Raw genomic sequence first — 14,351 nt, 5'->3', positions numbered from 1 at the left:
TGCCAATGGCTGACATCTAAGTTACACAGGGAGTACCTTTATCTGCTTTTAACATCAGGAAATCTGTGATGGCCTTTTGCTGTTCGTAAAGGCGGTCTAACATATGTAGGGTTGAATTCCACCTTGTTGCAACGTCACAGCATGAGGAGTCGGTATAGGGGCCCATGGCAGATTAGGGGCCTGGCAGCAGTTATGGGAGGCCCATAATCTGCCAGCACCCTATGACAAAAAATGGAACACACCAGCAGTGTGAGGAGACCTGAAAGTGGCACATGGCAGAGTGTGGCGATGGAGACAGCAGCAATGGGAGGCCGTACAGGGACCCATGAGAGACTCTGGACCTGGCAGCAGCATGAGGAGGCGGTATATAGGGGCCTACGGCAGATTAGGGGCCTGGCAGCAGCTATAGGAGGCCCGTAATCTGCCAGCACCCTATGTCAAAAAATTCAACACACCAGCAGTGTGTGAGGAGACCTGAAAGTGGCACATGGCAGAGTGTGGCGATGGAGACAGCAGCAATGGGAGGCCGTACAGGGACCCATGACAGACTCTGGACTTGGCAGCAGCATGAGGAGGCGGTATATAGGGGCTTATGGCAGATTAGGGGCCTGGCAGCAGCTATAGGAGGCCCGTAATCTGCCAGCACCCTATGTCAAAAAATTCAACACACCAGCAGTGTGAGGAGACCTGAAAGTGGCACATGGCAGAGTGTGGCGATGGAGACAGCAGCAATGGGAGGCCGTACAGGGACCCATGACAGACTCTGAACTTGGCAGCAGCATGAGGAGGCGGTATATAGGGGCCCATGGCAGATTAGGGGCCTGGCAGCAGCTATAGGAGGCCCGTAATCTGCCAGCACCCTATGTCAAAAAATTTAACACACCAGCAGTGTGAAGAGACCTGAAAGTGGCACATGGCAGCAGAGTGTGGCGATGGAGACAGCAGCAATGGGAGGCCGTACAGGGACCCATGAGAGACTCTAGACTTGGCAGCAGCATGAGGAGGCGGTATATAGGGGCCCATGGCAGATTAGGGGCCTGGCAGCAGCTATGTGAGGCCCGTAATCTGCCTGCACCCTATGTCAAAAAATTAAACACACCAGCAGTGTGAAGAGACCTGAAAGTGGCACATGGCATGAGAGACTCTGGACCTGGCAGCAGCAGGAGGAGGCGGTATAGGGGCCCATGGCTGATTAGGGGCCTGGCAGCAGCTATGTGAGGCCCGTTATCTTGCAGCACCCTATGTCAAAAAATTTAACACACCAGCAGTGTGAAGAGACCTGAAAGTGGCACATGGCAGCAGAGTGTGGCGATGGAGACAGCAGCAATGGGAGGCCGTACAGGGACCATGACAGACTCTGGACTTGGCAGCAGCATGAGGAGGCGGTATATAGGGGCCCATGGCAGATTAGGGGCCTGGCAGCAGCTATGTGAGGCCCGTTATCTTGCAGCACCCTATGTCAAAAAATTTAACACACCAGCAGTGTGAAGAGACCTGAAAGTGGCACATGGCAGCAGAGTGTGGCGATGGAGACAGCAGCAATGGGAGGCCGTACAGGGACCCATGAGAGACTCTGGACCTGGCAGCAGCAGGAGGAGGCGGTATATAGGGGCCCATGGCAGATTAGGGGCCTGGCAGCAGCTATGTGAGGCCCGTAATCTGCCTGCACCCTATGTCAAAAAATTTAACACACCAGCAGTGTGAAGAGACCTGAAAGTGGCACATGGCAGCAGAGTGTGGCGATGGAGACAGCAGCAATGGGAGGCCGTACAGGGACCCATGAGAGACTCTGGACCTGGCAGCAGCAGGAGGAGGCGGTATATAGGGGCCCATGGCAGATTAGGGGCCTGGCAGCAGCTATGTGAGGCCCGTAATCTGCCTGCACCCTATGTCAAAAAATTTAACACACCAGCAGTGTGAAGAGACCTGAAAGTGGCACATGGCAGCAGAGTGTGGCGATGGAGACAGCAGCAATGGGAGGCCGTACAGGGACCATGACAGACTCTGGACTTGGCAGCAGCATGAGGAGGCGGTATATAGGGGCCCATGGCAGATTAGGGGCCTGGCAGCAGCTATGTGAGGCCCGTAATCTGCCTGCACCCTATGTCAAAAAATTTAACACACCAGCAGTGTGAAGAGACCTGAAAGTGGCACATGGCAGCAGAGTGTGGCGATGGAGACAGCAGCAATGGGAGGCCGTACAGGGACCCATGAGAGACTCTAGACTTGGCAGCAGCATGAGGAGGCGGTATATAGGGGCCCATGGCAGATTAGGGGCCTGGCAGCAGCTATGTGAGGCCCGTAATCTGCCTGCACCCTATGTCAAAAAATTAAACACACCAGCAGTGTGAAGAGACCTGAAAGTGGCACATGGCATGAGAGACTCTGGACCTGGCAGCAGCAGGAGGAGGCGGTATAGGGGCCCATGGCTGATTAGGGGCCTGGCAGCAGCTATGTGAGGCCCGTTATCTTGCAGCACCCTATGTCAAAAAATTTAACACACCAGCAGTGTGAAGAGACCTGAAAGTGGCACATGGCAGCAGAGTGTGGCGATGGAGACAGCAGCAATGGGAGGCCGTACAGGGACCATGACAGACTCTGGACTTGGCAGCAGCATGAGGAGGCGGTATATAGGGGCCCATGGCAGATTAGGGGCCTGGCAGCAGCTATGTGAGGCCCGTTATCTTGCAGCACCCTATGTCAAAAAATTTAACACACCAGCAGTGTGAAGAGACCTGAAAGTGGCACATGGCAGCAGAGTGTGGCGATGGAGACAGCAGCAATGGGAGGCCGTACAGGGACCCATGAGAGACTCTGGACCTGGCAGCAGCAGGAGGAGGCGGTATATAGGGGCCCATGGCAGATTAGGGGCCTGGCAGCAGCTATGTGAGGCCCGTAATCTGCCTGCACCCTATGTCAAAAAATTTAACACACCAGCAGTGTGAAGAGACCTGAAAGTGGCACATGGCAGCAGAGTGTGGCGATGGAGACAGCAGCAATGGGAGGCCGTACAGGGACCATGACAGACTCTGGACTTGGCAGCAGCATGAGGAGGCGGTATATAGGGGCCCATGGCAGATTAGGGGCCTGGCAGCAGCTATGTGAGGCCCGTAATCTGCCTGCACCCTATGTCAAAAAATTTAACACACCAGCAGTGTGAAGAGACCTGAAAGTGGCACATGGCAGCAGAGTGTGGCGATGGAGACAGCAGCAATGGGAGGCCGTACAGGGACCCATGAGAGACTCTAGACTTGGCAGCAGCATGAGGAGGCGGTATATAGGGGCCCATGGCAGATTAGGGGCCTGGCAGCAGCTATGTGAGGCCCGTAATCTGCCTGCACCCTATGTCAAAAAATTTAACACACCAGCAGTGTGAAGAGACCTGAAAGTGGCACATGGCAGCAGAGTGTGGCGATGGAGACAGCAGCAATGGGAGGCCGTACAGGGACCATGACAGACTCTGGACTTGGCAGCAGCATGAGGAGGCGGTATATAGGGGCCCATGGCAGATTAGGGGCCTGGCAGCAGCTATGTGAGGCCCGTTATCTTGCAGCACCCTATGTCAAAAAATTTAACACACCAGCAGTGTGAAGAGACCTGAAAGTGGCACATGGCAGCAGAGTGTGGCGATGGAGACAGCAGCAATGGGAGGCCGTACAGGGACCCATGAGAGACTCTGGACCTGGCAGCAGCAGGAGGAGGCGGTATATAGGGGCCCATGGCAGATTAGGGGCCTGGCAGCAGCTATGTGAGGCCCGTAATCTGCCTGCACCCTATGTCAAAAAATTTAACACACCAGCAGTGTGAAGAGACCTGAAAGTGGCACATGGCAGCAGAGTGTGGCGATGGAGACAGCAGCAATGGGAGGCCGTACAGGGACCCATGAGAGACTCTGGACCTGGCAGCAGCAGGAGGAGGTGGTATATAGGGGCCCATGGCAGATTAGGGGCCTGGCAGCAGCTATGTGAGGCCCGTAATCTGCCTGCACCCTATGTCAAAAAATTTAACACACCAGCAGTGTGAAGAGACCTGAAAGTGGCACATGGCAGCAGAGTGTGGCGATGGAGACAGCAGCAATGGGAGGCCGTACAGGGACCATGACAGACTCTGGACTTGGCAGCAGCATGAGGAGGCGGTATATAGGGGCCCATGGCAGATTAGGGGCCTGGCAGCAGCTATGTGAGGCCCGTTATCTTGCAGCACCCTATGTCAAAAAATTTAACACACCAGCAGTGTGAAGAGACCTGAAAGTGGCACATGGCAGCAGAGTGTGGCGATGGAGACAGCAGCAATGGGAGGCCGTACAGGGACCCATGAGAGACTCTGGACCTGGCAGCAGCAGGAGGAGGCGGTATATAGGGGCCCATGGCAGATTAGGGGCCTGGCAGCAGCTATGTGAGGCCCGTAATCTGCCTGCACCCTATGTCAAAAAATTTAACACACCAGCAGTGTGAAGAGACCTGAAAGTGGCACATGGCAGCAGAGTGTGGCGATGGAGACAGCAGCAATGGGAGGCCGTACAGGGACCATGACAGACTCTGGACTTGGCAGCAGCATGAGGAGGCGGTATATAGGGGCCCATGGCAGATTAGGGGCCTGGCAGCAGCTATGTGAGGCCCGTAATCTGCCTGCACCCTATGTCAAAAAATTTAACACACCAGCAGTGTGAAGAGACCTGAAAGTGGCACATGGCAGCAGAGTGTGGCGATGGAGACAGCAGCAATGGGAGGCCGTACAGGGACCCATGAGAGACTCTAGACTTGGCAGCAGCATGAGGAGGCGGTATATAGGGGCCCATGGCAGATTAGGGGCCTGGCAGCAGCTATGTGAGGCCCGTAATCTGCCTGCACCCTATGTCAAAAAATTTAACACACCAGCAGTGTGAAGAGACCTGAAAGTGGCACATGGCAGCAGAGTGTGGCGATGGAGACAGCAGCAATGGGAGGCCGTACAGGGACCCATGAGAGACTCTAGACTTGGCAGCAGCATGAGGAGGCGGTATATAGGGGCCCATGGCAGATTAGGGGCCTGGCAGCAGCTATGTGAGGCCCGTAATCTGCCTGCACCCTATGTCAAAAAATTTAACACACCAGCAGTGTGAAGAGACCTGAAAGTGGCACATGGCAGCAGAGTGTGGCGATGGAGACAGCAGCAATGGGAGGCCGTACAGGGACCATGACAGACTCTGGACTTGGCAGCAGCATGAGGAGGCGGTATATAGGGGCCCATGGCAGATTAGGGGCCTGGCAGCAGCTATGTGAGGCCCGTTATCTTGCAGCACCCTATGTCAAAAAATTTAACACACCAGCAGTGTGAAGAGACCTGAAAGTGGCACATGGCAGCAGAGTGTGGCGATGGAGACAGCAGCAATGGGAGGCCGTACAGGGACCCATGAGAGACTCTGGACCTGGCAGCAGCAGGAGGAGGCGGTATATAGGGGCCCATGGCAGATTAGGGGCCTGGCAGCAGCTATGTGAGGCCCGTAATCTGCCTGCACCCTATGTCAAAAAATTTAACACACCAGCAGTGTGAAGAGACCTGAAAGTGGCACATGGCAGCAGAGTGTGGCGATGGAGACAGCAGCAATGGGAGGCCGTACAGGGACCATGACAGACTCTGGACTTGGCAGCAGCATGAGGAGGCGGTATATAGGGGCCCATGGCAGATTAGGGGCCTGGCAGCAGCTATGTGAGGCCCGTAATCTGCCTGCACCCTATGTCAAAAAATTTAACACACCAGCAGTGTGAAGAGACCTGAAAGTGGCACATGGCAGCAGAGTGTGGCGATGGAGACAGCAGCAATGGGAGGCCGTACAGGGACCCATGAGAGACTCTAGACTTGGCAGCAGCATGAGGAGGCGGTATATAGGGGCCCATGGCAGATTAGGGGCCTGGCAGCAGCTATGTGAGGCCCGTAATCTGCCTGCACCCTATGTCAAAAAATTTAACACACCAGCAGTGTGAAGAGACCTGAAAGTGGCACATGGCAGCAGAGTGTGGCGATGGAGACAGCAGCAATGGGAGGCCGTACAGGGACCCATGAGAGACTCTGGACCTGGCAGCAGCAGGAGGAGGCGGTATATAGGGGCCCATGGCAGATTAGGGGCCTGGCAGCAGCTATGTGAGGCCCGTAATCTGCCTGCACCCTATGTCAAAAAATTTAACACACCAGCAGTGTGAAGAGACCTGAAAGTGGCACATGGCAGCAGAGTGTGGCGATGGAGACAGCAGCAATGGGAGGCCGTACAGGGACCCATGAGAGACTCTAGACTTGGCAGCAGCATGAGGAGGCGGTATATAGGGGCCCATGGCAGATTAGGGGCCTGGCAGCAGCTATGTGAGGCCCGTAATCTGCCTGCACCCTATGTCAAAAAATTTAACACACCAGCAGTGTGAAGAGACCTGAAAGTGGCACATGGCAGCAGAGTGTGGCGATGGAGACAGCAGCAATGGGAGGCCGTACAGGGACCCATGAGAGACTCTAGACTTGGCAGCAGCATGAGGAGGCGGTATATAGGGGCCCATGGCAGATTAGGGGCCTGGCAGCAGCTATGTGAGGCCCGTTATCTTGCAGCACCCTATGTCAAAAAATTTAACACACCAGCAGTGTGAAGAGACCTGAAAGTGGCACATGGCAGCAGAGTGTGGCGATGGAGACAGCAGCAATGGGAGGCCGTACAGGGACCCATGAGAGACTCTGGACCTGGCAGCAGCAGGAGGAGGTGGTATATAGGGGCCCATGGCAGATTAGGGGCCTGGCAGCAGCTATGTGAGGCCCGTAATCTGCCTGCACCCTATGTCAAAAAATTTAACACACCAGCAGTGTGAAGAGACCTGAAAGTGGCACATGGCAGCAGAGTGTGGCGATGGAGACAGCAGCAATGGGAGGCCGTACAGGGACCCATGAGAGACTCTGGACCTGGCAGCAGCAGGAGGAGGCGGTATATAGGGGCCTATGGCAGATTAGGGGCCTGGCAGCAGCTATAGGAGGCCCGTAATCTGCCAGCACCCTATGTCAAAAAATTCAACACACCAGCAGTGTGAGGAGACCTGAAAGTGGCACATGTTTGAGGCATGATTCATGGCGGATTTAGTCAGTTGTGTCAGGAACTGGTGGTTTGAAATCCAGACTAATCCACGCCTGATTCATTTTCACAAACGTGAGTCTCTCCACACTTTGGGTGGACAGTCGTGTCCTCCGCGGAGTTACAATACCTCCTGCCGCACTAAACACGCGCTCCGATGCCACGCTACTGGCCGGGCATGACAGCCTTTCAAGGGCAAATTCAGCTAGTTGGGGCCAAAGGTCAAGTTTCGTTGCCCAGTAGTCAAGGGGATTGTCTACCTCGGTTGGCAGGGTGCTGTCCAAGTAGGCCCAAGCCTGTTGTTTGAGCTCCTGCTCCAGGTCCACCTGATGCTGCTGCTGCTGCTGCGGCTGGTTAGTAGTTTCCTCACTGCGCTGGTGAAGAAAGCTACTCATCATCGACTGCAGACTGAGGCAGCCGCTGCTGGTGGAGCTGCCACTGCTCCTACCACCCCACCCCTCCCCTGCTGCCATGCCAGCGGAACGCGAGCGCACAGGGCCCACAGTGTCTGAGGATGGACGTTGGCGCACAAAGGCAGAGACCAACTGACTACATAGGTGGTTTTTATAGTACGTAATTTTGGCCTCCCTCTCAGCAGGTGTGAAAAAGGCCACCATTTTGGACCGGTAGCGAGGGTCCAACAAGGTGGACAGCCAAAAGTCATCCCTCTGTCTGATGGTTATTATTCGGCTGTCGCTACGCAAGCAACCGAGCATGCTATGGGCCATTTGTGCCAAGGAATGCGAGGGACTCCCTGCCTCCATCTCCACAGCATACTGCCACGGTGCGTCTGGGTCCTCTGTCTCCTCCTCCTCCTCCTCTACCAGATGCTCCTGCTCCTCCACTCCTGTCCGCTGAGTGGAAAAACCACCCATTTCACTCAATAATTCCTGAGCACAAATGTCCTCCTCTACCTCCTCCTCTTCTTCCTGTCCTGCCCCCACAGGGGTCATGTGGCGTTGAGATCTGTGCGCCACGTCTACCGCACCCTGACCAGCCATTGTTAACAGCATTTGTTCCAGGACGTGCAACAGAGGAATGACGTCGTTCATCCCATAGTCCTGCCGACTCACGAATAGCGTGGCCTCCTCAAAGGGCCTGAGCAAGCGGCAGGTGTCACGCATGAGCTGCCAATGGCTGACATCTAAGTTACACAGGGGAGTACCTTTATCCGCTTGTAACATCAGGAAATCGGTGATGGCCTTTCGCTGCTCGTAAAGGCGGTCTAACATGTGTAGGGTTGAATTCCACCTTGTTGCAACGTCGCAGATCAGGCGATGCTGTGGAATTCCGTTCTGCCGCTGCAGCTCAATGAGGGTGTTCTTTGCGGTGTAGGAATGGCTGAAATGCATGCACAGTTTACGTGACATTTTAAGGATGTCTTGCAGTGGGATGGTGGATTTTAGGAACCGCTTGACAACCAGATTGAACACGTGAGCCATGCATGGCGCATGGCACAACCTTCCTTGACGCAGAGCAGACACCATGTTCTTTCCGTTGTCAGTCAACATGGTTCCGATTTTTAGTTTGCGCGGAGACAGCCATCTGTCGATTTCTCTGTTCATTACACTCAGCAGTTCCTCCCCTGTGTGACTACGTTCGCCAAGGCATACCAGGTGCAGCACAGCGTGACACCGTTGCGCCCTGCACATGTGATATGCCGGTCGGGTAATGGGACTTGGCACGGGGGTGGCGGCTGAGGACACGGCGGAAAAAGAGGTGGTAGAGGCGGACATGCTTGCTGGACCAAGGACGTGCAAACGTGGAGGCAAAAGCGTCGTGACCTGTCCAAGTTGCTGGTGCGGCTGTGCCGGCACCACGTTCACCCAGTGGGCCGTAAATGACATGTACTGTCCCTGACCGTAGTTACAGCTCCACACGTCGGCGCTGCCGTGCACTTTGGCAGAGACCGACATGCTCAAAGACTGGCCCACCATCTCTTCTACATGTGAATGCAGGGCTGGCACTGCCTTTTGGGCAAAGAAATGACGGCTTGGCACTCTCCACCGCGGCGCGGCACAAGCCATCATTTCTCGGAAAGGTGCTGAGTCCACCAGTTGGAAAGGGAGGGACTGCAGCACCAGCAACTTGGACAGGAGGACGTTCAGCTTTTGCACCGTCGGGTGCGTGCTCGCAAACTGTTGTCTCTTGGATACGGATTCCAAGAAAGACTGTTGACGGAATCCGAGAAGAGGAGTAGCAGGAGAAGGAGCATCTGAACGAGCGGAAGATGCCAATGAGCGACAACTCCCCTCAGCAGAGGTGTTGGAGCCTTGACTGGCTGATAGAGGGCGATTGACGACGTCGGGTGACGGAGCAAGTAACGGAGCGGGTGATGGAGCGGGGGCTGGGGCAGGCAGAACCGCCGTATGTTTATCACGGTTTTCCCAGGCCACCGAATGGTGACGCTGCATATGCTGACGCAACGCTGTAGTCCCAACATGGGCCCCCTGGCCACGCTTGCATTTCTGGCCACATAGTCGACATACGGCTACGTTTACTTCCTCGGGCGGCTTGAGGAAAAATTGCCACACCACCGAGTAGGAAACTTTGCCCCCGCTACTCTTCACTGGCTGACTGCTACTTCCTCCGTGCGCACCGGCACCACTACTGGCCGTGGTGGTAGGCTGCAGTGGAGCTGGTGCTCTACTCCGTGGACGTTTGGCTCCACTGACACTGATGCGACCCTGCTGCTGTCTCCTGGGCAACCCACCGACTGTTTTGCTCGCTGCCAAGCTGCCACCCTCTTCTCCTGATGATGCGGAAGAAATTGCCTGATGACGACGAGGCTGCCAAGTGCGATCAACCTCCTCATCATCAAGTAGGGTCTCCGCCTCACTACTAGCCCCCTCGGCTGCGTCTGGGTCAGGAGACAGACCTGTCTCTAGACCGGCTACCGAGCCACTCTCCTCGCCAGTACTTGTTCGCTTGGCTGCTGAAAAGGCCGATGTCTCCCCCCGTTCCTGACCGCCCTCTGTTAGCTCTTCCTCACTGTACAGTGGGGCTGAGCCCACAGCATGCGATACTTCGCTTGGTGAGGGAACAGCAAAGGACAGGGGCAGGTAGAGGACACGTGATTTCAGTGGGCTTGGTCCCGGGCCATGCCAACTAACGGTTGTGTCTGACGTACCCACCGACCGTTGGCTGTAGGTGTCAGAGGTGACCTGGGAAGAGGAAGACGACCGAGCCAACCAATCAATGACGGCAGGGTTGTCGGTGGAGACACGACCGCTGGATGACACCGGGAGCACTGGCCTCTGGCTGCGAATACTGCTGCCTCGACCCCTTCCTCTGCTGCCACGTCTGCTCGCTCCTAAAACATTGCCTCCTCTGCCACTCCTCTGCATGTTGTCTGACATACTATTTAATTCAACGATTAGGTGTCCCTGAGTAACAATTCTCTGGCACTCAGTAACAATTCTGTCTGTCCCTGAGTATGAATTCTGTGGCCCTGAGTAACAATTGTGTGTCTGTGCAAGTAACAATTCTGTGTCTGTGCAAGTAACAATTTTGTGTCTGTGAGAGTAACAATTCTCTGGCACTCAGTAACAATTCTGTCTGTCCCTGAGTAACAATTCTCTGGCACTCAGTAACAATTCTGTCTGTCCCTGAGTAACAATTCTGTCTGTCCCTGAGTATGAATTCTGTGGCCCTGAGTAAGAATTCTCTGGCACTCAGTAACAATTCTGTCTGTCCCTGAGTATGAATTCTGTGGCCCTGAGTAACAATTGTGTGTCTGTGCAAGTAACAATTCTGTGTCTGTGCAAGTAACAATTTTGTGTCTGTGAGAGTAACAATTCTCTGGCACTCAGTAACAATTCTGTCTGTCCCTGAGTAACAATTCTCTGGCACTCAGTAACAATTCTGTCTGTCCCTGAGTATGAATTCTGTGGCCCTGAGTAACAATTCTGTCTCTGTGCGAGTAACAATTCTGTGTCTGTGCAAGTAACAATTTTGTGTCTGTGAGAGTAACAATTCTCTGGCACTCAGTAACAATTCTGTCTGTCCCTGAGTAACAATTCTCTGGCACTCAGTAACAATTCTGTCTGTCCCTGAGTAACAATTCTCTGGCACTCAGTAACAATTCTGTCTGTCCCTGAGTAACAATTCTCTGGCACTCAGTAACAATTGTGTGTCTGTGCAAGTAACAATTCTGTGTCTGTGCAAGTAACAATTTTGTGTCTGTGAGAGTAACAATTCTCTGGCACTCAGTAACAATTCTGTCTGTCCCTGAGTAACAATTCTCTGGCACTCAGTAACAATTCTGTCTGTCCCTGAGTATGAATTCTGTGGCCCTGAGTAACAATTCTGTCTCTGTGCGAGTAACAATTCTGTGTCTGTGCAAGTAACAATTTTGTGTCTGTGAGAGTAACAATTCTCTGGCACTCAGTAACAATTCTGTCTGTCCCTGAGTAACAATTCTATGGCACTCAGTAACAATTCTGTCTTCCCTGAGTAACAATTCTCTGGCACTCAGTAACAATTCTGTCTGTCCCTGAGTATGAATTCTGTGGCCCTGAGTAACAATTCTGTCTCTGTGCGAGTAACAATTCTGTGTCTGTGCAAGTAACAATTTTGTGTCTGTGAGAGTAACAATTCTCTGGCACTCAGTAACAATTCTGTCTGTCCCTGAGTAACAATTCTCTGGCACTCAGTAACAATTCTGTCTGTCCCTGAGTATGAATTCTGTGGCCCTGAGTAACAATTGTGTGTCTGTGCAAGTAACAATTCTGTGTCTGTGCAAGTAACAATTTTGTGTCTGTGAGAGTAACAATTCTCTGGCACTCAGTAACAATTCTGTCTGTCCCTGAGTAACAATTCTCTGGCACTCAGTAACAATTCTGTCTGTCCGAGTATGAATTCTGTGGCCCTGAGTAACAATTCTGTCTCTGTGCGAGTAACAATTCTGTGTCTGTGCAAGTAACAATTTTGTGTCTGTGAGAGTAACAATTCTCTGGCACTCAGTAACAATTCTGTCTGTCCCTGAGTAACAATTCTCTGGCACTCAGTAACAATTCTGTCTGTCCCTGAGTAACAATTCTCTGGCACTCAGTAACAATTCTGTCTGTCCCTGAGTATGAATTCTGTGGCCCTGAGTAACAATTGTGTGTCTGTGCAAGTAACAATTCTGTGTCTGTGCAAGTAACAATTTTGTGTCTGTGAGAGTAACAATTCTCTGGCACTCAGTAACAATTCTGTCTGTCCCTGAGTAACAATTCTCTGGCACTCAGTAACAATTCTGTCTGTCCCTGAGTATGAATTCTGTGGCCCTGAGTAACAATTCTGTCTCTGTGCGAGTAACAATTCTGTGTCTGTGCAAGTAACAATTTTGTGTCTGTGAGAGTAACAATTCTCTGGCACTCAGTAACAATTCTGTCTGTCCCTGAGTAACAATTCTCTGGCACTCAGTAACAATTCTGTCTGTCCCTGAGTAACAATTCTCTGGCACTCAGTAACAATTCTGTCTGTCCCTGAGTAACAATTCTCTGGCACTCAGTAACAATTGTGTGTCTGTGCAAGTAACAATTCTGTGTCTGTGCAAGTAACAATTTTGTGTCTGTGAGAGTAACAATTCTCTGGCACTCAGTAACAATTCTGTCTGTCCCTGAGTAACAATTCTCTGGCACTCAGTAACAATTCTGTCTGTCCCTGAGTATGAATTCTGTGGCCCTGAGTAACAATTCTGTCTCTGTGCGAGTAACAATTCTGTGTCTGTGCAAGTAACAATTTTGTGTCTGTGAGAGTAACAATTCTCTGGCACTCAGTAACAATTCTGTCTGTCCCTGAGTAACAATTCTATGGCACTCAGTAACAATTCTGTCTTCCCTGAGTAACAATTCTCTGGCACTCAGTAACAATTCTGTCTGTCCCTGAGTATGAATTCTGTGGCCCTGAGTAACAATTCTGTCTCTGTGCGAGTAACAATTCTGTGTCTGTGCAAGTAACAATTTTGTGTCTGTGAGAGTAACAATTCTCTGGCACTCAGTAACAATTCTGTCTGTCCCTGAGTAACAATTCTCTGGCACTCAGTAACAATTCTGTCTGTCCCTGAGTATGAATTCTGTGGCCCTGAGTAACAATTGTGTGTCTGTGCAAGTAACAATTCTGTGTCTGTGCAAGTAACAATTTTGTGTCTGTGAGAGTAACAATTCTCTGGCACTCAGTAACAATTCTGTCTGTCCCTGAGTAACAATTCTCTGGCACTCAGTAACAATTCTGTCTGTCCCTGAGTAACAATTCTGTCTGTCCCTGAGTATGAATTCTGTGGCCCTGAGTAACAATTGTGTGTCTGTGCAAGTAACAATTCTGTGTCTGTGCAAGTAACAATTTTGTGTCTGTGAGAGTAACAATTCTCTGGCACTCAGTAACAATTCTGTCTGTCCCTGAGTAACAATTCTCTGGCACTCAGTAACAATTCTGTCTGTCCCTGAGTATGAATTCTGTGGCCCTGAGTAACAATTCTGTCTCTGTGCGAGTAACAATTCTGTGTCTGTGCAAGTAACAATTTTGTGTCTGTGAGAGTAACAATTCTCTGGCACTCAGTAACAATTCTGTCTGTCCCTGAGTAAGAATTCTCTGGCACTCAGTAACAATTCTGTCTGTCCCTGAGTAACAATTCTCTGGCACTCAGTAACAATTCTGTCTGTCCCTGAGTAACAATTCTGTCTGTCCCTGAGTATGAATTCTGTGGCCCTGAGTAAGAATTCTCTGGCACTCAGTAACAATTCTGTCTGTCCCTGAGTATGAATTCTGTGGCCCTGAGTAACAATTGTGTGTCTGTGCAAGTAACAATTCTGTGTCTGTGCAAGTAACAATTTTGTGTCTGTGAGAGTAACAATTCTCTGGCACTCAGTAACAATTCTGTCTGTCCCTGAGTAACAATTCTCTGGCACTCAGTAACAATTCTGTCTGTCCCTGAGTAACAATTCTCTGGCACTCAGTAACAATTCTGTCTGTCCCTGAGTAACAATTCTGTCTGTCCCTGAGAATGAATTCTGTGGCCCTGAGTAAGAATTCTCTGGCACTCAGTAACAATTCTGTCTGTCCCTGAGTAACAATTCTCTGGCACTCAGTAACAATTCTGTCTGTCCCTGAGTAAAAATTCTGTGGCCCTAATAACGTTTCTGTGGCCCTAAGTAACAATTCTCTGGCACTGAGTAACAATTCTGTCTGTCCCTGAGTATGAATTCTGTGGCCCTAACTAGCGTTTCTTTGTCCCTAAATAACGATTCTGTGGCCCTCATTAACAAGTCTGTGTCCCTGAGTA

The sequence above is a fragment of the Staurois parvus genome, unplaced genomic scaffold (genome assembly GCF_062004578.1).
Source record: "Staurois parvus isolate SC_StPar_1 unplaced genomic scaffold, SC_StPar_1.0 ptg000388l, whole genome shotgun sequence".
In the NCBI taxonomy this organism is placed as follows: domain Eukaryota; kingdom Metazoa; phylum Chordata; class Amphibia; order Anura; family Ranidae; genus Staurois; species Staurois parvus.
This window is presented reverse-complemented; position numbering follows the sequence as displayed.